Source organism: Giraffa tippelskirchi, chromosome 10, assembly GCF_054371585.1.
Source record: "Giraffa tippelskirchi isolate mGirTip1 chromosome 10, T2T-mGirTip1v1.2.pri, whole genome shotgun sequence".
NCBI classification, from domain to species: domain Eukaryota; kingdom Metazoa; phylum Chordata; class Mammalia; order Artiodactyla; family Giraffidae; genus Giraffa; species Giraffa tippelskirchi.
This window is the reverse complement of record NC_137284.1, coordinates 145,279,048-145,305,088: the sequence shown is the minus strand read 5'-3', so window position 1 is coordinate 145,305,088 and position 26,041 is coordinate 145,279,048. Positions and strand designations below refer to the sequence as shown.

The 26,041-nt window shown below is 37.6% G+C and overlaps 2 protein-coding genes across 12 annotated transcripts in view; one reads left to right on the top strand and one right to left on the bottom strand.

Moving 5' to 3' along the window:
• TRIM24 (tripartite motif containing 24) overlaps positions 1–2,012 on the bottom strand; it is a 351,893-nt gene extending 349,881 nt beyond the window's left edge. For 4 of the 10 annotated variants that reach the window (XM_081533092.1, XM_081533100.1, XM_081533102.1 and 1 more), the window contains exon 1: positions 1,605–1,843. The gene's annotated coding sequence lies outside the window, so the exon portion shown is untranslated. Of the gene's footprint in view, positions 1–1,604 lie in introns of all 10 variants that reach the window. The other 6 variants (XM_081533089.1, XM_081533099.1, XM_081533093.1 and 3 more) reach the window with 5 other exon arrangements.
• Positions 1,325–26,041, top strand: part of CREB3L2 (cAMP responsive element binding protein 3 like 2) — a 254,622-nt gene continuing 229,905 nt past the window's right edge. Inside the window, exons 1-2 of one of the 2 annotated variants that reach the window (XM_081533105.1) lie at positions 1,325–2,158; positions 2,310–2,364. The gene's annotated coding sequence lies outside the window, so the exon portion shown is untranslated. The remainder of the gene's footprint in view (positions 2,159–2,309; positions 2,365–26,041) is intronic. The other variant, XM_081533107.1, reaches the window with a different exon arrangement.

Sequence of the window (26,041 nt, the reverse complement as noted above, 5' to 3'; positions counted from 1 at the left end):
TCCATGCCAAGACTTAGTATGATGTTTCTTTTTTTAATTAATTTATTTTAATTGGAGAAGGATTACTTTACAATATTGAGTTTCTTTTTTTAAAATTTTAGCCCTTAATTAACCTATGTATGTTGTGGTATCTCACTGCAGCTTTAATTTGCATTTCCTTAATGACTAATATTGTTGAGCATCTTTTCATGGCTTATTTGCCATCCATATATCTTCCCTAGAAAACATCTCTTCAAATCTTTTGCCCACTTTTTATTAGGCTGTTTTTGTTTTAAGAGTTCTTTATATATTTCTAAATACAAGTCCTTTCTGAGATATATACTTTATAAATATTTTCTTGTGTTTTTAAAAATAAGCTTTTAGTTTTAGAATAGTGTAGATTTACAGAAAAATAATGCAGAGAATTCCCACATATCCCACACCCAGTTTTCCCTGGTGGATTAATGTGACACATTTGATACAAGTAATAAACCAATTGTTGTTCAGTGGCTAAGTCCTGTCTGACCCTGTGTGACCGCCATGGACTATAGCCTGCCAGGCTCCTCTCCACGGGATTTCTCAGGCAAGAATCCTGGAGTGGGTTGCCATTTCCTTCTCCAAGACTGACTCACTCTTGAGTGGAATGCACCCTACTTGGTAATCCTAACCTACCCATTCTGCCCTGAAGTTGCAGGGATCATGCTATGGGCACTTCACACTTGAGTGAAGAGGGGCCCCCAAGGCTGGACCTCAGAGAGAGAACCTGGGGCCATGGATACCCTTGACTACTCCTTGAACCTCTCTCAGATATGAAGCTTCTTTTCTGAAAAACAACAAAAGTGTGCCTCCTAAAGCAGACTACTAATTGCAGGAATCATTGCTCTCTTGAGGGTTCTAGTGACCTTGGCCAGGGAATCTTATAAAACTCTGTCACCATAAAAAGATAATAGCCAACATGGTGTTGGTGGTTGATGAGACCTGCCTCGACTTCAGGTTAAGTCAGTTTACTCCTGATTGGTATAGTCCTGGGTAATCAGATTGCCCTAGATTAACTGTTAGCTGCTGACAAGAGAGGAGTCTGTCCATCAGCCAGTATGCTGGGCTGTTTTTGCATCGATGTGGCCTGAATGAAGAAAGAGCAGACTGCTGGGAGAAACCACTTGGCTAGCAGAAACCTGGTTGCCAACTCCGGCTGAACAAACAAACACGCCTGTGGGGATAACAGGACTCCGGAGCCTCACTTGGTTTGTACTTTACCCGCACCACCAGTGCTCCCACTCCACCCCACCCCGCCCCCATGACCGTTATTCTCTTGCTAATATTTGGGCCTGCATTCTAAGCTGTCTGGTGTCCTGTCTCTAAAAGGTCAGAATCTATAAAACTCTAAATGGTGGATGCGGGGGTTACAGAGAATTAGGCCTGAGGCCTGGTGACGACCACACAACTTGTGCTCCCCTAACCACGGTTATGACAAGCGAAGCCCAAACACAGCAGAAAGCGGCTGCAGAAGACGACTCATCGCCCCTCAGAATGAGGAGCAGGACAGTTAAAGAGGGATTTGTCACCAGCAAAACCCAGTGACAATTCCTGGAGAATAAAAATAGAATCTGGGTAATGAGTCTAACCTTTTTTTTTCCCCTTGCGCTTCCTCTGTTTTCACTTGCTCCTAGGGTGCCGGGGTCAAAGGCCTGGCACGCGGTACTTGAGAGCTCCTTGTGTGAAATAGCGGGGCGGGTACCTCAGCTCACAGACCCTGGAGAGACGCTGTGAGCACGGTACTCCATTCAAGATGGCGGCGGCAGCAACAGCAGGCTGTGCGCAGTCTCAATGCAGCGGCCTCAGGAGAGCTTCATCCCTTCTCCGCTGACGAGACCCCTTCCTATAAAGCAGCCCCACCCGGAGCCTGTCCGGAGAGTGTGTTCTAGAGCCTGAGCTTTCGCCTCCCAATTCTTTTATCCAAGAATAAAACTTAAGACTCTCCTGGCCTCCTGTGGCTAAGACTCGGCACTTTCACTGCAGCGTTTGTGAGTTCCATCCCTGGTTGGGGAATTAAGATCCTGCAGGGTGTGGCTAAAAAACGAAACAAGAAAGCTTTGCTTCTGAACAGAACGAGGCCTTGTTCTGTTGGCTTGAACAGGAAGCAGGAGGATCATTTTTGGAAAGCGACTGGGGAGCATAGGTAAGTTTTCCTTGTCAGAATAGGAGATATGAGTATCACTGAGAAATGATGAGAAATACGTGTACGTGATCAGATGATCTTAAGGTTGAAATTAAAAATGTTTCGGCATACAAAATGTGGTACAGTATGTTAAATTTTCTTCTCTTCGTAGGAATGGTTACTTGATATTTGAAGAACCCTAATTGTGAAAACACACTCTGGGCGTGGTAAGTTAGTGTTTGAATTTCTCAGTTCAGAAGCCATATTGCAGAGGAGTTTGCTTACAGGTTCCAGCCATCTTTATCTTATATCTGTTCTGGGGGTTTTGTTAATTAGCATAATGAGTTAGAAATAATTTCTCACTGGTGAGATAATTTTTTCTCATTGGTGAAATGAGTTTCAGACAAGTTTCAATTATGTGGACTGACTAAACATGTTTAGATGTATTCCTGCCCTTGCATAAACAGCATGAAAGAAATCTAGCCAGCCTAACAGTTTACACACCTTGGATTATCGCTCCACGTTTGGGATGCTAAACTGTGTCATGGACTGTAATGGAAGGATTCTTGCACCTGGTTTTGATTTGTGAGCTCAGTCCTGCCCCAAAGCTGAAACCTTGTTCTCCCGGCCTCTCGTGACTGTGGAGTGCTGTTGGACACTTAACAGGCTGGATTACTGAGGCTTCATCAACTTACTAAGCTGCTCATGTGATAGTCTGGGACCTGGTTGCTAAATATTTATACATGTGGCAGAATGTGGTCTGAGACTTATTTTCATTATCACATACCATCTGGAAGTGAGGTCCCTGTAGATGTCACCTGCCTCTAATTATTGAAAAGGATGGAGATCTATCATAAGGCCAGTAATAACTGGGCATGACCAAATTGACCGAGATGCACGTGAAACAGCACTGTAGCCCCTTCCTAGTATCCTTCATGGTCTTCAGTCACAAATTCATGCAAGTGATTGGATGAGTATCTTAATATTTGTATTTCTTTTGAAAGTCATTTCTTCTTTGTAAGATTACTCCTTCAAGGTACCAAATAGAACCTAAATATATGTATTTGATTCAGGGAATTTGGCAGAACTACAAGAGAAAGAACAAAAATCTAGAAAAGATCTAATAAAATAATTATAATAATAGCACTGAAGAGGAAAAAAAGCTTCCCTTTTACCCTTCTAACTTCTGTGACTGGTATAAAAATTAAATTGACCTAAAACAGCGTTAAGAGGATTAAAAAAAGGAAAATACTTAACCGCATATATACACACAGAAGCCCCATAAAAATAGGAGATTTCAAATGTGGCCAGAGGATTGATATTTATATAGCATTTTGAGATAAGGAAAGGGACTGGCGTTTGGGGTATCTAAGTGGGGGAGGAGGCAATTCCCAGGATAGTGACAGGAGGAAATGTGTGGTGAATGAAGTTCGCCCTTTTTGAAAAATGTTATCTCTGATTGTATCTCTCTTCCTGGTATAGACATTCTTTCTAATGGAAGTTTCCCTTATTAATGTAGATTTTTTTCTGGCAAGTGGGGAGATTTATACTTTCTTTTAGACAGTGAAGAGTTTTTACTGAGTCTGTTGGCTCTTGATCGCCCAGCTCAAACCAATCTACATGCCAAAGCGGCATAACTTGGGGTGGAATATTCTGAACCTCTTCAATAGTGATAACTTGTTCCTTATTGCAAAGTTAACTCTTCCTCTCAGTACGTAAAAATACATTCCATGTACATTAAAGAAATAGACATAAACACTTTAAAAAAGTTATAGAAGAAACAGATAATATTTAACTCTGGAATGCCTATCGAGAATCACAAAAAGATAATATTTAATTCTGGAATGCCTATCGAGAATCACAAAAAAGATACGATTGAGAGACTTCATCAGGTAAAAGCAAAACACGGAGGCAAGACAAAAGATATCAGAAAAAATGTTAAAAAGCAGCAATCTGGCAGAAAATGTTTGTAATGTGTAAAAATAAAATCAGAAAATAATGACTTGCAACTGCTCTAATTAAATGATGACAGAGATGATGGTTCTTAACCACTTGGAGGGGGTGTCTATCTGTCATCAATCTCAATATCATAATTTTTTCTCACTTAATGACATAATTTGAATATATTTCCATGTTATTAAGTACACTTCTAGACGTAATTGTTAAAAGCCCCACAGAATTCCATTGTGCTGAGTGCAAAGTACAAATTGCATTTACTGCTGTGGCTCTGCTAGGGAGGAAAGTGACCTGGTCACTTTGCTCAGGGACCTTCCTCCATCCTTCCCCCAGTTAGTGACACAGGCTCCTGTAAGTAAACACTGGAGAAATATTTATGAAGTGGTGCCAAATAATTGGCTTTCATGGATGGCGTATTATTGTCTCTCGACCCAGTACTGCTCTTGGTTCAGTTTCATCAAAATCTTAGAAAAAAAGATAGAAAAAGTGCAATAGTATAAAACCAGCAAATGCATGAAAATCCCATGACTAATTTTCTCAAATTACCTATTTTGTCAAATCATCTTTCTTGTCAATAATTTCATAAAATAACAGGAAACTGAATTTGACATATAATCATATTAACTCTCCTCTTCTGATACCCTTAATTAATACTTCAATTCATAGAGAGTACTAGGTAAAAATTGTTTTGAGTATTTTTTAATTTATAAGTTTTGAGAGTTTATTGTCTGTTATCACAAAGATAATTAAAATTTATTTAACATTAAAATGAGTTAAAATTATTTTCTTTGGAAAGTTCATGATTTCAAATAATTTTTGCAAATAAGACGTTAACAGTTTTTACATTTGTCAGTGAAAAATGAGACTGTTTTAATGAAATTAAAATACATTCTAGTAAAAAAAAAAACAGATAAAAAAATAAATAAAATAAAATACATTCTAAAATACATTTTATTGTTTTTATGTTTATGACATAGTAGTAAATTCTCTTGATTAAAAACTAGAAAATACATAAGTGTGGAAGAGAAAAAAATTCCAAAGTCTCACAGCTGTTAATATTTATTGTATTTCTTTTCAGTCATTTTCTTAGCTGAGGTTCCTTTCTTCCATCCTTGATGATTATTATTACATTACTAATACAGTGTAAATTCTTCATTTTTCATGTCATAAAATAATGTGTTTTTAACAGAATTTAAATTTTCTAAGAAGGATCTTTCATCTGAAGAATGCACATTTAAGATATGGCTGCTCTATCTAACAGCCAGAAACAACACCAGGCTGCAATAGATGTGTTTATAAATGAGTCTCCGTTCAGAATAGAACCTTTTAGAAATTTAGAGAAGACATTTGGATAACATAACTCCTTTCATCTCTGTTCCCAATGGCAAAGAGAATGGCTTTTGGCAGCCTGGCTTGTAATATACTGCCAATCACTAGAGGCAACGCCTGGTGATTAATTTAGAAAATCTCATTACTTTTGACTGATAGAAAAGGAAAAGGATAGTCTCCATTTTATAAATATTTGGTTTACTATTACATGACATAAAACACATCCAAAACATATTTTATGGAACGATACTATTTATGTAAAATACATCCTTCCAGTAGGTTGGCAAACAGACATCTTCTGTCTACAGATCAGTGACACTTATGTACATCCCTTTTGTGCAAGCAGCTCGCAGGGTCATTGTACCTACAACTGGCCTCAAGCACTGAACTGGGCATTTTTATTTTGTTTTAACCTCAATCCAGAAAGGAGTCACTCACTCATCATGCATTTCCCTTCAATGAAGTCTAGCCTCCCTAGAGAAAGCCTGTTATGGAAGGCGTGGCCTTCTCAAATATCACTGCACAGTCTTCTTTTTGCAGATGCAATGAATAATGCACATAAGATATAATTAATGCAACTGACCCAAGGTATATACTTCTGGTGTTGGGATTCCCTTCCCAGAAGTAGAAACCCTAACTCTGTGAAGAATGAAAAGCACATAGTACAACCATTTCAAAGCAAAACCCCCAGTGTGCACAAAACACTGCTTTGGATAAAAAATGGCAGCTGCAGGAGCTGGAATGGTAGCTGGTTGCCATGGTTACCAAGGCTCTGATTCAGCCACCATATGCCATCTGGTGTTCTCAGTCTGAAAAAGCAGGTCTGTGGTGTCCTAGATTGGAGATGGAGCCACAGTTCTCAGAGAAATAGTACTAGCTTTGGATGTGAAGCACTGTTTTATCTATTGTTAGATTTGGGGTCTAAAGCCTTATCACTTAAGGCGTGGTTTCAACTGGGGAGAGGAAATACATACACTCTCTCCTCCTTTGTAAATAATCCATTTTCTCTCATGGAAACACTACTATATGGATATTCATTCTCAAAGATCTTTGTTCTCTCTTCAGGGAAAATTTGCTCCCCAATATGCTAGGTCATATAATATTGCAATAGCAACAAACTCAAATAATTATTGCAGAACACTAGATGATACTAATTCTTAGGAATCCAGAATCTTCAGTACCTTATTTCCTTCTAAAAGTGCTAATGACAAATAATAGCTCTATGACTTCATTTTAATGTCAAGTTGTGTCCAAATTTTATTTATATAAATAGAAGATTAATATATTACAAATTTATAATAATTTTTATCCTGTTCTACAATATAAGATAGAGATTCTTAGTATCTGTCTTGGGCTTTATTGAGAATGTTCATAGTCACTGGGTAGTTGTCCTTATGCAGTAGTAAATAAATATATAACATACTGTCTAATAATAATGTCATATAAAATTTTCAGTCCTTACCATAAGTTTTGAAGACTTCATGTTTGATTTTGTATATTGTTGATAAAGACACCAACTGAGTTTAGCAATTGCCAGTGATTTGACTTTGAAATCAACATTTCATGTTGTACTACTTGCATGTTTCAAGAGCTATTAAAAAAATGATTATTGATTTTATATCAATGATCTGAGCATTCAAAATTGTATATGTTATTTTGCTATCATTTTTGCCAGAGCTGAGGAAATGATTATCAATATAATAAATATAGTGAGGTGAAAATATCAATTGTTACTCTTTACAACTATTACTATATTGTGTCAGGGTTTTTAATATTGTGCAATTAAAAGAAGTTTGACATAGAGATTGCTATAACATTTGATAACTTTTAAAATTTGGGGGTTCATCAAAACATCCTCATTATTCTAATTAATTGACTTTGTGATAGTAAATGGGCTTCCCTGGTGGCTCAGATGATAAAGAATCTGCCTGCAGTGCAGGAGACCTGGGTTTGATCCCTGGGTTGGGAAGATCCCCTGGAGGAGAGCATGGCAACCCACCCTAGCCTTCTTGCCTGGAGAATCCTTATGGACAGAGGAGCCTGGCAGGATACAGTCATGGGATCGCAAAGAGTCGCACACAACTGAGTGACTAAGCACACACACATATATGAGAGTAAATGTTACAAATTTGAATTTATAAACTGCAATGTGTCAATTAAAAATAGCTTTGTTTTTCTTATACATTGGGCTCTCAAACTCAATTCCCCCCCCCCAAAATGGGTCCTACTGCTAAAAAAAAAAAGCCTGAAAATCACAAAGACTTGATAATGTCAGGGCCCTAGTTAAATATGAAAAACCCTTTTGGAGAGAATTGACCCAATCTCAGTAGACAACTTGGTTGAGGGAATTTCATGGAATTTGACCTCCCTTCTGGTCCAAGTAGAAGTGCCAGTAGTTGTAATTATCTTCCCCCCAAAACTCCATTAACAGCCACTCCACATTTCCCCAAATCTCCCAAAGCTAGTCAACCACTAATCTGTTTTCTGTCTTTATGGAATTACCTGTTCTGGACATTGCATATAAATGGAATTATATTTATGATTAACACATTGAAAACAGAAAGAATAAAATGTTGGTATCTGCTCCAAAGTTAGAAGAGAAATATTATAATTCTCCAAAATACATAAAAGATACTTGCAGTGTATCATAAGTTAGGTGAGAAATAGGCAAAAACTGTTCAAACTACCTTGGATTGAGTTTTTTATGAAGAAATAAAACACTTGAATTCTCAGTGTTTTTAAAATTTTAAATTATGGCACAGTGACTAAGTATTAGTTCTTTTTTAAATTTTACTATATTTATAATTAAGAATAAGAGAATTTTCAATATTTTGACAAAAATTTTAGACATCACAGACAATTATAATTTTATTCCATTGATTAATAGATTTTTTTTGCACAGTTTTACGTTGCATGGACTTTTTTTTTTTTATAACCCCACATGCAAAGAGACTTCCCTGGTGGCTCAAATGGTAAAGAATCTACCACAGTGCAGAAGACCCAGGTTCAATCCCTGGGTCAGGAAGATCCCCTGGAGAAGGGAGTGGCAGCCCACTTCATTATTCTTGCCTGGAAAATTCCTGGACAGTGGAGCCTGGCAGGCTACAGTCCATGGGGTCCCAAAGAGTTGGACATGACTGAGCACTATCGCATGCAAAGGGAAGATTACCTGTAGTTGATACACTGTTGTTTACTGGTATAAATTTATGTACGTTTATTATTTAAAATGCTGTGCTGTGCGAAGTCACTTCAGTCATGTCCAACTCTTTGCAAATCTATGGACTGTAGGCTACTAAGCTCCTCTGTCCATGGGATTCTTCAGGCAAAAATACTGAAATGGGTTGCCATGTCCTCCTCCAGATTATTTTTTAAAAATGTAGTATTATTAATGTTTTTCTACATTAAACTTCAAGCTTCTGTGTTATGCCTGGCCCACAGAATTTGCTTAATTTTATATGTAAATATTTTCTTTTTCCTGATTACCTCATTTCATTGTATGTGTTTGTTTGTATTTACTTTTGGATACAACCTTTACCTTATATATTGATAAACTAGATGCTTTAAAAATTTCTAATTTTTAAAAGGTATTGTAAGCATTCTGCTCACTGTGTGTGTGTATGTGTGTGTAAAATAGAAATAGTTTGAATCTAAATTTCTTTTTTTTCTCCTGATCACTCTGAAAGGAAAGCAATCATCTCTCCCTTTCTAAAAATTGAAAATTCAAGATATTAAAAAATATTGTTACATATAAAAAGATAAAATTGAAATGATCTCTAGATACAAAGTAAATAGTCAAAAATCAACAGCTTTTCTTTATAATAGCATTTCAGTTAAGAATGGACATTTAAAAAAATTTATAGTTGCAACAAATTATAAATTACCAAGTATAAATTAAACAAGAAAGATGGAACATATATCTGAGGAAACTATTTTACTGCAGGACTTAAAAAAAAAGGCTGGAATACAAAGGCATATCTTGTTCCTGGGTAGGAAGATATGATATAAAGCTGTCAATATTTCTCAGAAAAGTATGTAAATTGTGTGCAATTCCAGACAGAATCACAGTAGAGCATTTAGGGGGGTCTGTTTTTGATCTTAAGGGAAAAATGTGATATTTACCAAGAAATTGTTGAAAAAGAATAATCAGGAACCCCTAACTCATACTAAGTATACTAAAATATAAAGCGACACTCGTTAGTAGTTTGAGTAGAAGAATAAACAAATAGATCAGAGGATTAAAAAGACCCAGAAATAGACTCGCGTACATGTGGGAATTAAGTGTATAATAAATGGAGCATTTAAAATTGGGAAAGGATGGCTCTTTGAATATGACGCATTGGGACAGTCGTATTTACATTAAAAATATGGTTATGACTATTCTGCATAGCAAATGCAAAAGTATTTTCAGATGAATTAAAGATCTAAATGTAAGCACACAGAGCAACTAGAAATAATTAGAAAGATAGAGGTGATTTATATAATTTTAGGAGAGGGTTAAAAAGTCAGAATGTCTAAAGGAAAATACTGACAGGTTCAACTATATGACATTTTATTTCATATATGTTCTTCTTAGTTGGACTTTATGTACAGGGGTTGAGTTAATCACAAGCCTAGTTTTATGGCACATTGTTAGGGTGTGTGAGGCACCTCTTTTGTTTTTTTATATGTACATATATATGTGTGAATTGTTATTTATCCCTTTTCATTTTCTTACTCCTCTATATAAGTAACCATTCTAATATTTAAAATGCATATTCTTTGTATTGCTCTAACGTGGGTAACACTGTTTAGAATCCATGTCTCTAATTATGTAAATTGAATCATTACAGATCTCATCTTGTTTCTTATTTTTTAATTTATTTATTTTTCTTTCTCAGTACTGTGTTTTAAAGGTCCATATTGCTATGTTTATATTAGGCTGTTAAACTTAACCTGTTGCGTCTTCTGGCTGCATTAGTACTCCATGTATTTAACTGTATTTTACTCATTCTCTCCTCTGCCATGGACATCCAGATTGCTTTTGACACCCAACTAAAACAAACAATGCTTCCATGCATATCCTTGTGCATAAAACCTTATGGACACGGATGGGGATTTATTTGGGATAAATACTCAGATGTGGAATAGCTGAACACAAGATACTGCAGACTTGAGGAAGTGCCAATATGACTATATTGGTAGAATACACTTCCATCAGTTCAGTTCAGTTCAGTCGCTCAGTCATGTCCGACTCTTTGCAACCCCATGGACTGCATCACACCAGACCTCCCTGTTCATCGCCAACTCCCAGAGTTTACTCAAACTCATGTCCATTGAGTCGGTGATGACATCCAACCATCTCATCCTTTGTTGTCCCCTTCTCCTCCCGCCTTCAATCTTTCCCAGCATCAGGGGCTTTTCAAATGAGTCAGTTCTTCGAATCAGGTGGCCAAAGTGTTGGAGTTTCAGCTTCAGCATCAGTCCCTCCAATGAATATTCAGGACTGACTTCCTTTAGGACGGACTGGTTGGCTCTCCTTGCAGTCCAAGGGATTCTCAAGAGTCTTCTCCAACACCACAGTTCAAAAGCACCAATTTTTTGGCACTCAGCTTTCTTTATAGTCCAACTCTCACATCCAGTACTGGAAAAACCATAGCTTTGACTAGATGGTCCTTTGTTGGCAAAGTAATGTCTCTGGTTTTTAATAAGCTGTCTAGGTTGGTCATAACTTTTCTTCCAAGGAGCAAGCGTCTTTTAATTTCATGGCTGCAGTCACCATCTGCAGTGATTTTGGAGCCCCCAAAATAAAGTCTGTCACTGTTTCCCTGTCTATTTGCCATGAAGTGATGGGACCAGATGCCATGATCTTAGTTTTCTGAATGTTGAGTTTTAAGCCAACTTTTTCACTTCCATCAACAGTTCATTAAGGCCACCATCCTCCAATTTTTTTAATTTGCTAAGTATAAAATGATCTCATTACTTTTACAAATATATATTTAAAATGAATATCCTATAGACAGCATATAGTTGGGTCTTACATTTTTACCTAGTATGACAATCTCTGCTTTTTATTTTGAATTCTCAAAAAATTACATTAACTATAATTATGAATTTGACTGGGTTTGCATCTACCATCTTGCTATACACTTTCTATTTGCTTCATCTGTGTTTTTTTTTTTTTTTTTTTGCACTGGGCTGCATGTTTATTTTAAGCATCAGGTTTTCTTTTATACTTTTACAAAAACATTAGGTCAGAGGTATGACATCTTCAGTTTCCCCTCACTCAGATTTACTGTCTCCATAAATCATTGTTGTCCTTCAGTTTCTTCTTAAGTGTCCTTGTGATAACATTGTAACTCAAGTTTGTCTCTGGTCTGTATATTACATTCCTCAGTTTATTTCTTATCTCTTTAAATCCTGCTATCCCCTAGTAACTTAAGCTCATTATCTCCTAAAAAGGCTTTTGGCTATTAGTATCTCTAAAATACCTAGTTTCCATAAGTTATAGTAAAATATGCCAACCCTACAACATACCTTAAACCTTTAGCTTCTAACTATTCTTAATTATTTTTTGATTCCTTTTTCTGCCTTTTGAATTTACTGGATATTTTTTATTACATTTATCTCAACTATTGACTTATTAGCTCTGCATTTTTTTTTAATGGTTGTTTTAGAGTTTAAAACACGCTTGCAAGTTTAACTTGAAACAGGCTATTGTGAAATGACTTCATTTTCATATAAAAGCCTTATTACAATATACTTTGATTTCCCCTTTGGATAGCTAGTTGGCAGCTAGTATAGGGGTTTGGTCTGCATATTCTGTCCTTGACAAGGCTGACTATTGATACCTAAGAACTTCATTGGCTTGTGGATTCTCCAGAAGAATTTGGGAGATTAGTCATGGGGTATACACAGTAGCTGTCTCTGTGTACCCTCTGCCTAGGTTCTCCGGTTAGCCACCGCCTTTTGGCTGTCACTTCCTTCACAGAAATTTCTCAGCTTCCCCCTTTTGGTAAAATGAACTCCAAGTGAAGCAGGTTTGTCCATAAGGGGTTAGTCTCTTCCAGTCTCTTCCGATCTTATCAGTTGAGTGTCAGTTTGGGATAATGGAATGACTGTATAGCAACATTTTCACATCCAGCTATCAGGTAGTGGAGGAGGGCACAAAGGGACAAGGACAGCCACAGATATTAAAATCAAGAACATAGAGCCTAGCGAGAAAAGTAGCTTCACTAAGTTTAAATAAGCTCTTTTTGATGTGACTGTCTTAATGGAGTATTTTAACTGTTGTTTGATTCATCATCAGAAATAAATTATGGATCACACATTGCAGTTTTTGAAACTTCTCACCAGAGTAGAATCCTTGCAGAAATCAGTGAAATCCAGTGTCCTAGATCCTCTTTGATGAGTTTTGATATCAGGCTTTGCTTCTGAAACTTTGGAAGGTTGAAGAGCAAATTTAATAGTTGAAAAGTGGTAGTGTTGCTCATAGAAAGGGTTAACCTGAAAGGAAATGGAGGTGAGATGATTATTAAACTTAAGCTTGAATGTGAATCCTATATACTGGTTGTGAGTCTTGATTTGAAGGCTTTGGCAGAACACTGTCTATACCTAGTGGAATCTTTTTTTTTTTTTGGACTGCATGGCATGTGGGATCTTGGTTCTCCAACCAGAGATTGAACCCACACCTCTTGGAGTCTTAACCACTGGACAATCAGGGAAGTCCCACCCAATGTCATCTTGAATCAGAGAATCTCAAATTACAGAATTCATGGGAAACTGTGCTTTGGTCGTGATCTGTTTCTGAAGCCTTTTTAGTGGGTCTCAAGGTCAGGTCCTTAGCCCGTTTGTGTCACCAGTTTGTAGAATCTTAAATTCTCTCTCCATCTCTGTTTCCTTCTTGTGGTATAATAAATGCAAAATGAACTTTATCACTTTAGCCACTTTTAAATGTACAGTTCAGGGGTATCACCCACATTGTTGTGCAACCATCACCGCTATCCATCTCCAGAGCTTTCATCTTCCCAAACTGAAATTCCATATCCATTAAACACTAACTCTGCATTTTGCCATGTCCATCTCCCCAGTCCTGTGGCAACCATGCATCTACTTTCTATTTCTGTGCGTTAACTATTCTAGGTACCTCCTCTAAGTGGAATAATTCAATATTTGTCTTTTGTGACTATTTCACTTAGCATGATGTCCTCACAGTTTATCCACGTGGTAGAACTTCTAGTCTGTACAGGTGTATTATTGGTTTCCCTTTTGGATATGTGATTGGCAGCTCTTGGGTATATAACCGAGCACATAAATTAGCTTAATAAAATAATAATACTCAATGAGATCAGAATGCATCAATGTGGAATCTGTCAGCAGAGAGTGCAAGCCAAGTCTCAAGGGAATTTTAATAACAATCTAATGTAGTGAGAGTTTATGGAGATTTTGAAATATGATGTCATTATCATTGGGGCTAGAGTAAGCTTCTTTAGAAGCTGGGTAGTATTGACTTTGAGGTTTCATTAGTTGGTCTTTTTCTTCTGATAGCTTTGAAAATGATGTGAACTTTTCAGTTAAGTATGAGTACTTTCAGTTCAGTTCAGTTCAGTCACTCAGTTGTGTCCGACTCTTTGCGGCCCCATGAATTGCAGCACGCCAGGCCTCCCCGTCCATCACCAACTCCCGGAGTCCACCCAAACCCATGTCCATCGAGTCAGTGATGCCATCCAACCATCTCATCCTGTCGTCCCCTTCTCCTCTTGCCCCCAATCCTTCCCTGCATCAGGGTCTTTTCCAATGAGTCAACCCTTCGCATGAGGTGGCCAAAGTATTGGAGTTTCAGCTTCAACGTCAGACCTTCCAATGAACACCCAGGATTGATCTCTTTTAGGATGGATTGATTGGATCTCCTTGCAGTCCAAGGGACTCTCAAGAGCCTTCTCCAACACCACAGTTCAAAAGCATCAATTCTTCGGCGCTCAGCTTTCTTCACCGTCCAACTCTCACATCCATACATGACCACTGGAAAAACCATACCCTTGACTAGACGGACTTTTGTTGGCAAAGTAATGTCTCTGCTTTTAAATATGCTATCTAGGTTGGCCATAACCTTCCTTCCAAGGAGTAAGCGTCTTTTAATTTCATGGCTGCAGTCACCATCAGCAGTGATTCTGGAGCCCAAAAAAATAAAGTCTGACACTGTTTCCACTGTTTCCGCATCTATTTCCCATTAAGTGATGGGACCAGATGCCATGATCTTAGTTTTCTGAACGTTGAGCTTTAAGCCAACTTTTTCACTCTCCTCTTTCACCTTCATCAAGAGGCTCTTTAGTTCTTCTTCACTTTCTGCCATAAGGGTGGTGTCATCCGCATATCTGAGGTTATTGATATTTCTCCCGGCAATCTTGATTCCAGCTTTGCATACATTTAAAAAATAATTTACCTGTAAAATGAACTTTCACTATTTTTGATTATTGAAGATATTTCCAGACAGGAAAATAAAATCTATAAGCTTTTGTATCAGCATGTTGGCCTTTTGGGAAGTTCAATTCAGTTCAGTTCAGTCGTTCAGTCATGTCTGACTCTTTGCGACCCCATGGACTGCAGCACGCCAGGCCTCCCTGTCCATCACCAACTCCCAGAGTTTACTCAAACTCATATCCATTGAGTTGGTGATGCCATCCAACCATCTCACCCTCTGTCATCCCCTTCTCCTCCTGCCTTCAATCTTTCCCAGCATCAGAGTCTTTTCCAATGAGTCAGTTCTTCATGTCAGGTGGCCAAAGTATTGAAACTTCAGCTTCAGCATAAGTCCTTCCAATGAATATTCAGGACTGTTCTTCTTTAGGATTGACTGGTTGGATCTCCTTGCAGTCCAAGGGACTCTCAAGAGTCTTCTCCAACACCACAGTTCAGAAGCATCAATTCTTCGGTGCTCAGCTTTCTTCACCGTCCAACTCTCACATCCATACATGATTGCTGGAAAAATCATAACTTTGACTAGATGGACCTTTGTTGGCAAAGTAATGTCTCTGCTTTTTAATATGCTGTCTAGGTTGGTCATAACTTTTCTCCAAGGAGCAAGTGTCTTTTAATTTCATGGCTGCAGTCACCATCAGCAGTGATTTTGGAGCCCAGCAAAAGAAAGTCTGTCACCGTTTCCACTGTTTCTGTATCTGTTTGCCATGAAGTGATGGGACCAGATGCCATGATCTTAGTTTTCTGAATGTTGAGTTTTAAGCCAACTTTTTCACTCTCCTCTTTCACTTTCATCAAGAGACTCTTTATTTGACTTAACTCCAGCCAGAATATTTATTTATAAGTAATTATTAAAATGTATATCAAAACTTGAAACAATAAAGTGAAGTTCATTTTAAATGTTCAAATGGTTCATTAGGTAGGGGCTTTGGGTCTCACTCTACAGTTTTAGCTTTTTAGGGGTTTATGAAAATTACAAATAATGCAAGATTTTATCAGTAATTTTTTTCTTCCAAAAACTAGATTACATAACTTTCTTTGTATTGACTATAAACGTTTAGTTTCTTTTGGATTCAAACTAGTAAGAGTTACTTGTTTGCATAGTAACACATAATGCATTTTCTTCAATGGTTTTAAGCTTAATAATGTGTTTTTTTGGATGTTGGACTATCTCCAATAACTTTATTGGGCTTCACAAAGACATAGAAAATGCCTTTATTTTTGTAGCATGGCAAATTCTTAAGCAACTTTAAAAGCATAATATCTACTATTAAGCATAGATATTAATTCTTTAACCTCTGATAATGTGGCATGCTTGGGTCAGTTATCTGAATGGAATGATTTGTTAGTATTTAGCTGTTGTTTGGTCCTAAGTCATATCCAACTCTGCGACCCCATGTACTACAGGATGCCAGGCTTTCCTGTCCTTCACTATATCCCAGGGTTTGCCAAACTCATGTTCATCGAGTCAGTGATGCCATCCAACCATCTCATCCTCTGTCATCCCCTTCTCCTCCTGCCCTCAGTCTTTCCGAGCATCATGGTCTTTTCCAATAAGTCAGCTCTTCGCATCAGGTTGGCCAAAGTTTGGAGCTTCAGCTTCAGCATCAGTCCTTCAGAGTTTAGTATCAGACAAATTAGAATGAGAAAAGTTTAGGTTTTTTTGCCACACCGTGTGGCTTATGGGATCTTATTTTCTAGACAAGGGATTGAACCTGGTCCTCACTGGACTGCCAGGGAATTCCCAAATTTAGAGTTTAAATTTAAGTTACTACTCTAAACCATAAACTTGACTTTCATAAATTAATAGTGAAAGAGGCTTATCACAGTTTGAAATGTCCAGAGTTTGGGGGTTGCTATAATACCTGTTAAGAAAGGAAGGTCTGTTTAGGATCTGGCTTTTAAGAGGTGACTTTTGAGATTTTCAGCTATAGCAACCAAGTTTTGTATCCAATTGACAGGGAAATTTAAAATGAGAAAAAGCAAGAACTAAGTAGCTATGTTTGTCCATGACTCCTAATTATCTGTTGTCAACAGAAAAAAAAAAAAAAGCACAGTGTGAGAGTTATGAGTTAAGTTTTACTTGGGGTAAGATGAAGACTACAGCCCGGGAGACAGCCTCTCCGATAGCTCTAAGGAACTTTTCTGGAGGTAACGGGTGGGTGGGGAGAGAATCTAGGCAGTAGAGGAAATCTAGAAAACTCAGATTAATTGGCATTTTCATTAGGAAATATGTGATTTTAGTGAAAGGGGGTAGGTATGGCAATCAAGCACACATTTTGGCAGAAGGTTGCTGCTAGTTACCAGGAGCAGATGTCTCTGTTAATGATGTTAGTGCTTTTCTAGATATTCAAAGATGTATGAAATTGGGCTCATAAAATCTTTTCTTGAAAACATATCTGAAGGCCTAGTCAGCCAGTTTTCCCAGAGCACAGAGTGCCTCATTGCTGATCTCCTCCCTGAACTCCATTCAGGGTGTGTTGAAGGTCAATGACTGCAGTGGCTAGTGACCTAGTCCCTGTAGAGGAGGATGGTGAGAAACAATTTTTTATCTACACTATCATCTTATCAAATTTTAAGTTGGCAAAAATAGTCCTGTATATTTTCATTTAAAGGCATCTTCGTCCTTGAATTTGCTGATTGCCATTCTGTAATTTTTATAAAAATTAGAGAGGGTAAATTAATCTGTTTAGTGACCAATGCTTCACGTCTTTATCTTACTTAGTAATTTTTCAGGTATCCAAAGATGACTCCATAATTAATATAATTTAATATTAGTTTAACTACTTACAACTAAGGATTTGGATATTATAATTTATGCTGACACATTAAGCCTGTAAGATTTATAGCACTGCAAGAATTCCTCTTATAAAGAATTATCTATTATAATTCAACTTATTTTGACACAGTTTCAATATTTTATAATCTTATATGGATTGGCTTATTGTCCATTCAAATCAGTAGAGTAAATCTAGAAAATTCAAGTTAACTAGCTCTTTTTATTAGAAAATAAACCCAAGAAAATATGCTAAATAGTATTATACTGATAAAATCAGAGAAAAGATAATTCTTTCTTTCTTTTTTTTAATATTTATTTATTTGGCTGCACCAGGTCTTAGTTGTGGCATGTGGGATCTAGTTCCCTGTCCAGGGATCAAACTCAGGACCCCTGCATTGGGAGCACAGCCAGTGGACCACCAGGGAAGTCCCAAGATAGTTATTTCTAAACCAAAAGGTTAAACCAATCTAATTTATCCAAGGTGTCATCTTGAATAAAAAACTTTATAAAAATACACATAAAACTTTTCCCTATGTGTAACTGTGTGTCAGATATTAAAATTTTTAAGTTCTTTAAAAACAGTTTTTGCTCTTGACATATTTCCAAGTAACCAAGTAACCAATGATCATTAGCTTCTTTAAAACATTTTTTTCTTTTTCTACTTTAGCAAGACATTTTCCCCTTAGAGACAGTGCATATAAAGCATAAAAAAGCAAAAAAATAAAATAAAATAAAATCCCTAGAAATCTTTACCTTCTTCTCAGGTTTATATTAATATTTGATATATTAATGTTTTATTGGGTAAATGGAATAAAAACTTTCTCCATTAAATTTTAATAAGTCTAATAATCTGGCTTATTAATTCTTTCTAGAGGTAGATAAGATATATATATATCCTCAAAAATTATATTTATAATATAGGAAACTTTTAAAAAATTAATTAATTTATTTTAATTGGAGGCTAATTACTTTACAATTTTGTAGTGGTTTTTGCCATACACTGACATGAATCAGCCATGGGTGTACATGTGTTCCCCATCCTCAACCCCCCTCCCACCTCCCTCCCCATCCCATCCCTCAGGGTCATCCCTGTGCACCAGCCCTGAGCACCCTGCCTCATGCATCGACCCTGGACTGGTGATCTATTTCACATATGATAATATACATGTTTCAATGATTGTGTCAACTCATCCCACCCTCACCTTCTACTGCAGAGTCCAAAAGTCTGTTCTTTACATCTGTGTCTCTTTTGCTGTCTCATATATAGGGTCATCGTTATCATCTTTCTAAATTCGATATATATGAGTTAATATACTGTATTGGTGTTTTTCTTTCTGACTTACTTTGCTCTGTATAATAGGCTCCAGTTTCATCCGCCTCATTAGAACTGATTCAAAGGCATTCTTTTTAATAGCTGAGTAATATTCCATTGTGTATATGTACCACAGCTTTCTTATCCATTCATCTGCCAATGGACATCTAGGTTGCTTCCATCTCCTACCTATTGCAAACAGTGCTGCAATGAACGTTGTGGTACACGTGTGTCTTTCAATTCTGATTTCCTTGGTGTGTATGCCCAGCAGTGGGATTGCTGGGTCATATAGCAGTTCTATTTCCAGTTTTTAAAGGAGTCTCCACACTGTTCTCCGTAGTGGCTGTACTAGTTTGCATTCCCACCAACAGTGTAAGAGGGTTCCCTTTTCTCCACACCCTCTCCAGCATTTATTGCTTGTAGACTTTTGGATAGCAGCCATTCTGACGGGCGTGAGATGGTACCTTATTGTGGTTTTGATTTGCATTTCTCTGATAATGAGTGATGTTGAGCATCTTTTCATGTGTTTGTTAGCCATCTAAATGTCTTCTTTGGAGAAATGTCTGTTTAATTCTTTGGCCCATTTTTTGATTGGCTTGTTTATTTTTCTGGAATTGAGCTACTGATTGCTCAAGGTCATTTTAGGCAAAGCCCTGTGGCTGTCTTCTTTGCTGATGTAAACTATGTTCTGCTCTTATCTTTCAGCTTTTCATAGTTCACCTTGGTGTTTAACTTCTCTGTCAGAGGCTTCTTGCCTAGAAGGCAGGTGGAGTTGGCAAGAGGAGACAACTGGTCTGTTCTTGCCTTTGGCTTCTTTGCCTCCCTTATTAAAAGGATACTACCAACTACTACCTGACATAGTCTTATTGTTGTTGTTCAGTTGCTGCTCGGTTGTGTCCGACTCTTTGTGACTGCATTGACTGCAGCACGCCAGGCTTCCCTGTCCTTGACCATCTCCTGAAGTTTACTCAAACTCATGTTCATTGAGTTGATGATGCCATCCAACCATCTCGTTCTCTGTCATCCCCCTTTCCCCCTGTCTTCAATCTTTCCGAGCATCAGTGTCTTTTCCAATGAGTTGGATCTTGGCATCAGGGGACCAAAGGATTGCAGCTTCAGCTTCAGTATCAGTCCTTCCAATGAATATTCAGGGTTGATTTCCTTTAGGACAGACTGGTTTGATCTCCTCACAGTCCATGGGACTTTCAAGAGTATTCTCCAGCACCACAGTTCAATAGTCTTATAGGCAAGGACAAATTTCTTCCTCTACCCATCTTAGCCACAGGACTGGAAAAGATCAGTTTTCGTTCCAATCCCAAAGAAAGGCAATGCCAAAGAATGCTCAAACTACCGCACAATTGCACTCATCTCACATGCTAGTAAAGTAATGCTCAAAATTCTCCAAGCCAGGCTTCAGCAATACGTGAACTGTGAACTTCCAGATGTTCAAGCTGGTTTTAGAAAAGGCAGAGGAACCAGAGATCAAATTGCCAATATCCACTGGATCATTGAAAAAGCAAGAGAGTTCCAGAAAAACATCTATTTCTGCTTTATTGACTATGCCAAAGCCTTTGACTGTGTGGATCACAATAAACTGTGGAAAATTCTGAAAGAGATGGGAATATCAGACCATCTGACCTGTCTCTTGAGAAACCTGTATGCAGGTCAGGAAGCAACGGTTAGAACTGGACATGGAACAACAGACTGGTTCCAACTAGGAAAAGGAGTCCGTCAAGGCTGTATATTGTCACCCTGCTTATTTAACTTCTATGCAGAGTACATCATGAGAAACGCTGGGCTGGAAGAAACACAAGCTGGAATCAAGATTTCCGGGAGAAATATCAATAACCTCACATATGCAGATGACACCACCCTTATGGCAGAAAGTGAAGAAGAACTAAAGAGACTCTTGATGAAGGTGAAAGAGGAGAGTGAAAAAGTTGGCTTAAAGCTCAACGTTCAGAAAACTAAGATCATGGCATCTGGTCCCATCACTTCATGGGAAATAGATGAGGAAACAGTGGAAACAGTGTCAGACTTTATTTTTTTGGGCTTCAGAATCACTGCTGATGGTGACTGCAGCCATGAAATTAAAAGACGCTTACTCCTTGGAAGGAAGGTTATGGCCAACCTAGATAACATATTTAAAAGCAGAGACATTACTTTGCCAACAAAAGTCCATCTAGTCAAGGCTATGGTTTTTCCAGTGGTCATGTATGGATGTGAGAGTTGGACAGTGAAGAAAGCTGAGTGCCGCAGAATGGATGCTTTTGAACTGTGGTGTTGGAGAAGACTCTTGAGAGTCCCTTGGACTGCAAGGAGATCTAATCAATCTATCCTAAAAGAGATCAATCCTGGGTGTTTATTGGAAGGTCTGATGTTGAAGCTGAAACTCCAATACTTTGGCCACCTCATGCGAAGAGTTGACTCATTGGAAAAGACCCTAATGCTGGGTAGGATTGGGGGTGGGAGGAGAAGGGGCCGACGGAGGATGAGATGGTTGGATGGCATCACCAACTCGATAGACATGGGTTTGGGTAGACTCTGGGAGTTGGTGATGGACTGGGAGGCCTGGCGTGCTGCAATTCATGGGGTCGCAAAGAGTCGGACACGACTGAGCAACTGAACTGAACTGAACCCATCTTAGGTTCTCCAGCTGGAGTCCTGTAGTTTGGACTGACAGAAGACAGATTAACAAGAGAAAAACAAACAAGTTTACAAACATGTGTATTTATGCATGTTACACAAGGGAGATGAGTAACTCAAAGGCTTAGTTAGAGTTTGGTCTTACATAACCTCTTTTTTTCCCCCTTGTTCAATTGCTCAATTGTATCCAACTCTTTGCAACCCCATGGACTTCAGCACACCAGGCCTCTCTGCCCTTCACTATCTCTCAGAGTTTGATTTTTTTTTCCTGTTCATTTTAATAAATTAATCAATTAATTTGGCTGTATTAGGTCTTATTGTGGCAGGAGATATCTTCATTGCAGCACATGGATTCTAGTTGCAGCGTCCATGGGCTCAATAGTTGTGGCAAGTGGGCTTAATTGCCTGGCCAGGGATCGAATCCATGTCTCCTGCTTTGCAAGGTGTCCTTAACCAGTGGACTACCAGAGAAGTCCCCTCACATAGTTTCTTAACCAAGAAATAATACATTATTAGGGAACTGTCACGACAAAAGGATTTTGAGTCTCTAGGGACAGCAAATTGTGGGAAGATAAATATATGGGAGACTAACAGAAGATAAAGTCTAGTTAGCAAAGTTTGTCGTGTAAATTCCTCTGGTGCCATGTGTTAGTCACTCAATCATGTCCAACTCTTTGTGTCTGTAGCCCTCCAGGCTCCTTGTCCATGGGATTTTCCAGGCAAGAGTACTAGAGTCGGTTGCCATTTCCTATCCCAGGAGATCTTCTAGACCCAGAGATTGAACCCAGGTCTCCTGCATTGCAGGTAAATTCTTTACCATCTGAGCCACCAAGGAAGCCCTCTGGTGCCATATTCGGATTGATAAAGATCTAAAGTTTTCCCTAGCGTTTAACTTTCATTCTTCCTGGTAGAGGGGGTGGAGGGACACCTTTGTAAGTTTATATCCTCCTTTTAGACAAATAGGAGGAGGACAGAAAGTTTTTCTTAAGTCTATTGCTTCTCAGTTGCTTTCAGCACAAAATAATTCTTACGCCAGAGTGGAATACTTTTGAGGTCCAAGATCTATTCTGCTTCAGTTATAATATACTTGTTCTCATGTAGCCTAGGGTAGCCTTTAATCCTCCCTCTATTATCACTTCTTCTCCCCATCCCCCATTCCATAGCTTTATCCTGAAAGTAAATGCCAAGATCAGCTTTGCTCTTTTCTTTTTTTGATCTTACCTTTTGTGTGATTTTTCTGTTTCTTCAGTCTCCATGTTGTGATAGCTGCTCTCTACTGGAATAGTATTCACTTTGATAAAAAGAAGTAGGTTTCTGCCTGGGGAGCAAATAAGGCTATTGGGAGTCTCTCAGCACTGTTTATATGGATGGGAGAGCCCTGTCCGGTGTGAAGTCATGGGAACTTCTATTATTTGTTTTACTATAAATTTGAAGCCTGTCTAAAATTGCTATTATCTTTGAAGCACTTGTTTCCTGCAAGTACATCCAGCTACAGTTATCTACTCTTACTTCTTTGTCAGTCCAATAACCTCAACGTTCTAATCTTAAGGATTTGAGGTTCAGTGATGGCACCCTTTCTTTATTTTAGAGGTGCTATAGATGTGCTCTATTTAATTGGTTCTCTGCCTAGCTATTTCAAGAAACTTGGGACAAGAAGGAGAGTAGATTACCAGCTTAATTTAATCTTTTGGATTACTTCTGTCTTTCAGTGGTGGTCTGTTATTTATCAGAGAAATTTTCTCTTGATTCATACTGAAGAAATAATTTATAACTTCTGTTTTCTGCATTAACTCATTTTCATTAGAGGCTCTATACTGTTCCCAATTATGGCTGTACCAATTTACATTCTCACCAACAATGTAGGAGGGTTCCCTTTTCTCCACACCCTCTCCAGAATTTGTTCTTTGTGGATTTTTTGATGATCATTTTGACTGGTATGAGGTGATATCTCATTGTAGTTTTGATTTGCATTTCTCTAATAATTAGTGATGTTGAACATCTTTTCATGTGCTTGTTGGCCTTCTGTGTATCTTCTTTGGAGAAATATCAATTTAGGTCTTCCACTCATTTTTTGATTAGGTTGATTTGTTTTGATGATAATAATATGCATGAGCAGTTTATAAATCTTGGAGACAAATCATTTGTTGGTCATATCATTTGCAAATATTTTCTCCCATTCTGTGGATTGTCTTTTCATTTTTTTAATAGTTTCCTTTGCTGTTCAAGAACTTTTGAGTTTAATTAGGTCCCATTTGTTTATTTTTGTTTTTATGTCCATTACTTTGAGACCTTGTTGGGATTTATATCAGAATATTCTACCTATATTCTCCTCTATGATTTTGTAGTGTTCAGTCTCATATTTAGGTCTTTAGTCCATTTTGAGTTTATTTTTGTGTATGGTATTAAAGAATCTTCTTTTTTTTTTTTTTTTTTTGCATGTAGCTGTCCAGTATTCCCAGTACCATTTTTTAAAGAGACTGTCTTTCCTCCTTTGTATAGTTTTGCCTGCTTTATCATAGATTAATTGACCATAAGTGTGTGGGTTTATTTCTGGACTTTCTGTCTTGCCCCAGTGATCTATATTTCTATTTTTGTGCTGGTACCATACTATTTTGATGACTATAGCTTTGTAGTATAATCTGAAGTCAGGGAGCCTGACTCCTCCAGCTCTGTTTTTCTTTCTCAAGATTGTTTTGGCCATTTTGGGTCTCTTGTGTCTCCATACAGAGTTAAAGATTTTTTTTTTCTAGTTCTGAGAAAAATGCTGTTGGTAATTTGATAGGGATTGCACTGAATCTGTAGATGGCCTTGGGAAATACAGTCATTTTGACAACATTGTTCTTTCAACCCACAAACATGGTATATCTCTTTATCTGTTTGTGTCATCTTCAATTTCTTTCATCAGCATCTTACAGTTTTTGGAGTACAGATCTTTTGTGTCCTTAGGTAGGTTTATTCCTAGGCATTTTATTCTTTTTGATGGAATGGTAAATGTAATTGCTTTTTGAATTTCTCTTTCTGATCTTTCATTGTTGGTGTATAGAAATGCAGCAGATTTCTGTGTATTAATTTCGTAACCTGCAACTTTACCAAATTCATTGATGAGCTCTAGTAGTTTTCTTGAAGTATCTTTAGGATTTTTTTGTATAGTATCATGTCATCTGCAAACAATGACAGCTTAACTTCTTTTCTGATTTGGATTCCTTTTATTTCTTTCTCTTCTCTAATTGTCATTGCTAAGAATTCCAAAACTATATTGAATAAAAGTGGCAAGAGTGGATATCCTTGTCTTGTTCCTAATATTAGCAGAAATGCTTTTAGCTTTTCACCATTGAGTATGATGTTAGCTGTAGGTTTGTTGTATATGGTCTTTATTATGTTGAGATAAACTCCTCTATCCCCACTTTCTGGAGAGTTTTTTTTTTTAATCATAAATGGGTGTTGACTTTTTCAAAAGCTTCTTCTGCATCTATTGTGATAATCATATGGTTTTTATTCTTCAGTTGTTGTTTGTTGATATGATGTATCACACTGATTGGTTTGTGGCTATTGAAAAATCCTTACATCCCCTGGATAAATCCCACTTGATCATGGTGTTTGATCTTTTTAATGTATTGTTGGATTCAGATTGCTAGTATTTTGTTGAGGATTTTTGCATCTATGTCATCGTGATATTGGATTATTGTTTGTGTGTGTGTGTGTGGTATCTTTTTTTGTGGTCTCGTTTTGGTATCAGGGTGATGGTGGCCTCATAGAATGAGTTTGGGAGTTTTTCTTCCTCTGAAATGTTTTGGAGCAGTTTTGGAAGAGTAGATGTTAGCTCTTCTCTAAATGTTTGATTGAATTTACCTGTGAAGCTATCAGATCCTGGGCATCTGTTTGTTTGGAGTTTTTAAATCAGTTTCAATTTCAGTGCTTGCAATTGGTCTGTTCATATTTCATATTCCTGGTTTAGTCTTGGGAGATTGTAACTTTCCAAGAGTTTGACCATTTCTTCCAGGTTGTCCATTTTATTGACATTCAGTGGTTTATATTGACATACAGTGGTCTCATACGATCCTTTGTATTTCTGTGGTGTCAGTTATAGCTTTTCCATTTCTAATTTTATTGATTTGAGTCCTCTCCTTTTTTTCTTGATGAGCCTGGCTAAAGGTTTATCAATTTTGTTTATCTTTTCAAAGAACCGGGTTTTAGTTTCATTGATCTTTGCTATTGTTTTCTTTGTCTCTATTTCATTTATTTCTGCTCTGATCTTTATGATTTCTTTCCTTTTGCTAATTTTAGGTTTTGTTTGTTTTTCTTCCTCTAGTTGTTTTAGATGTGAGGTTAGGTTATTTATTTGAGACTTTTCTCGTTTCCTGAGGTAAGACTGTATTGCTATAAACTTCCCTCTTAGGACCTTTTGCTGCATCCTGTAGGTTTTGGAACA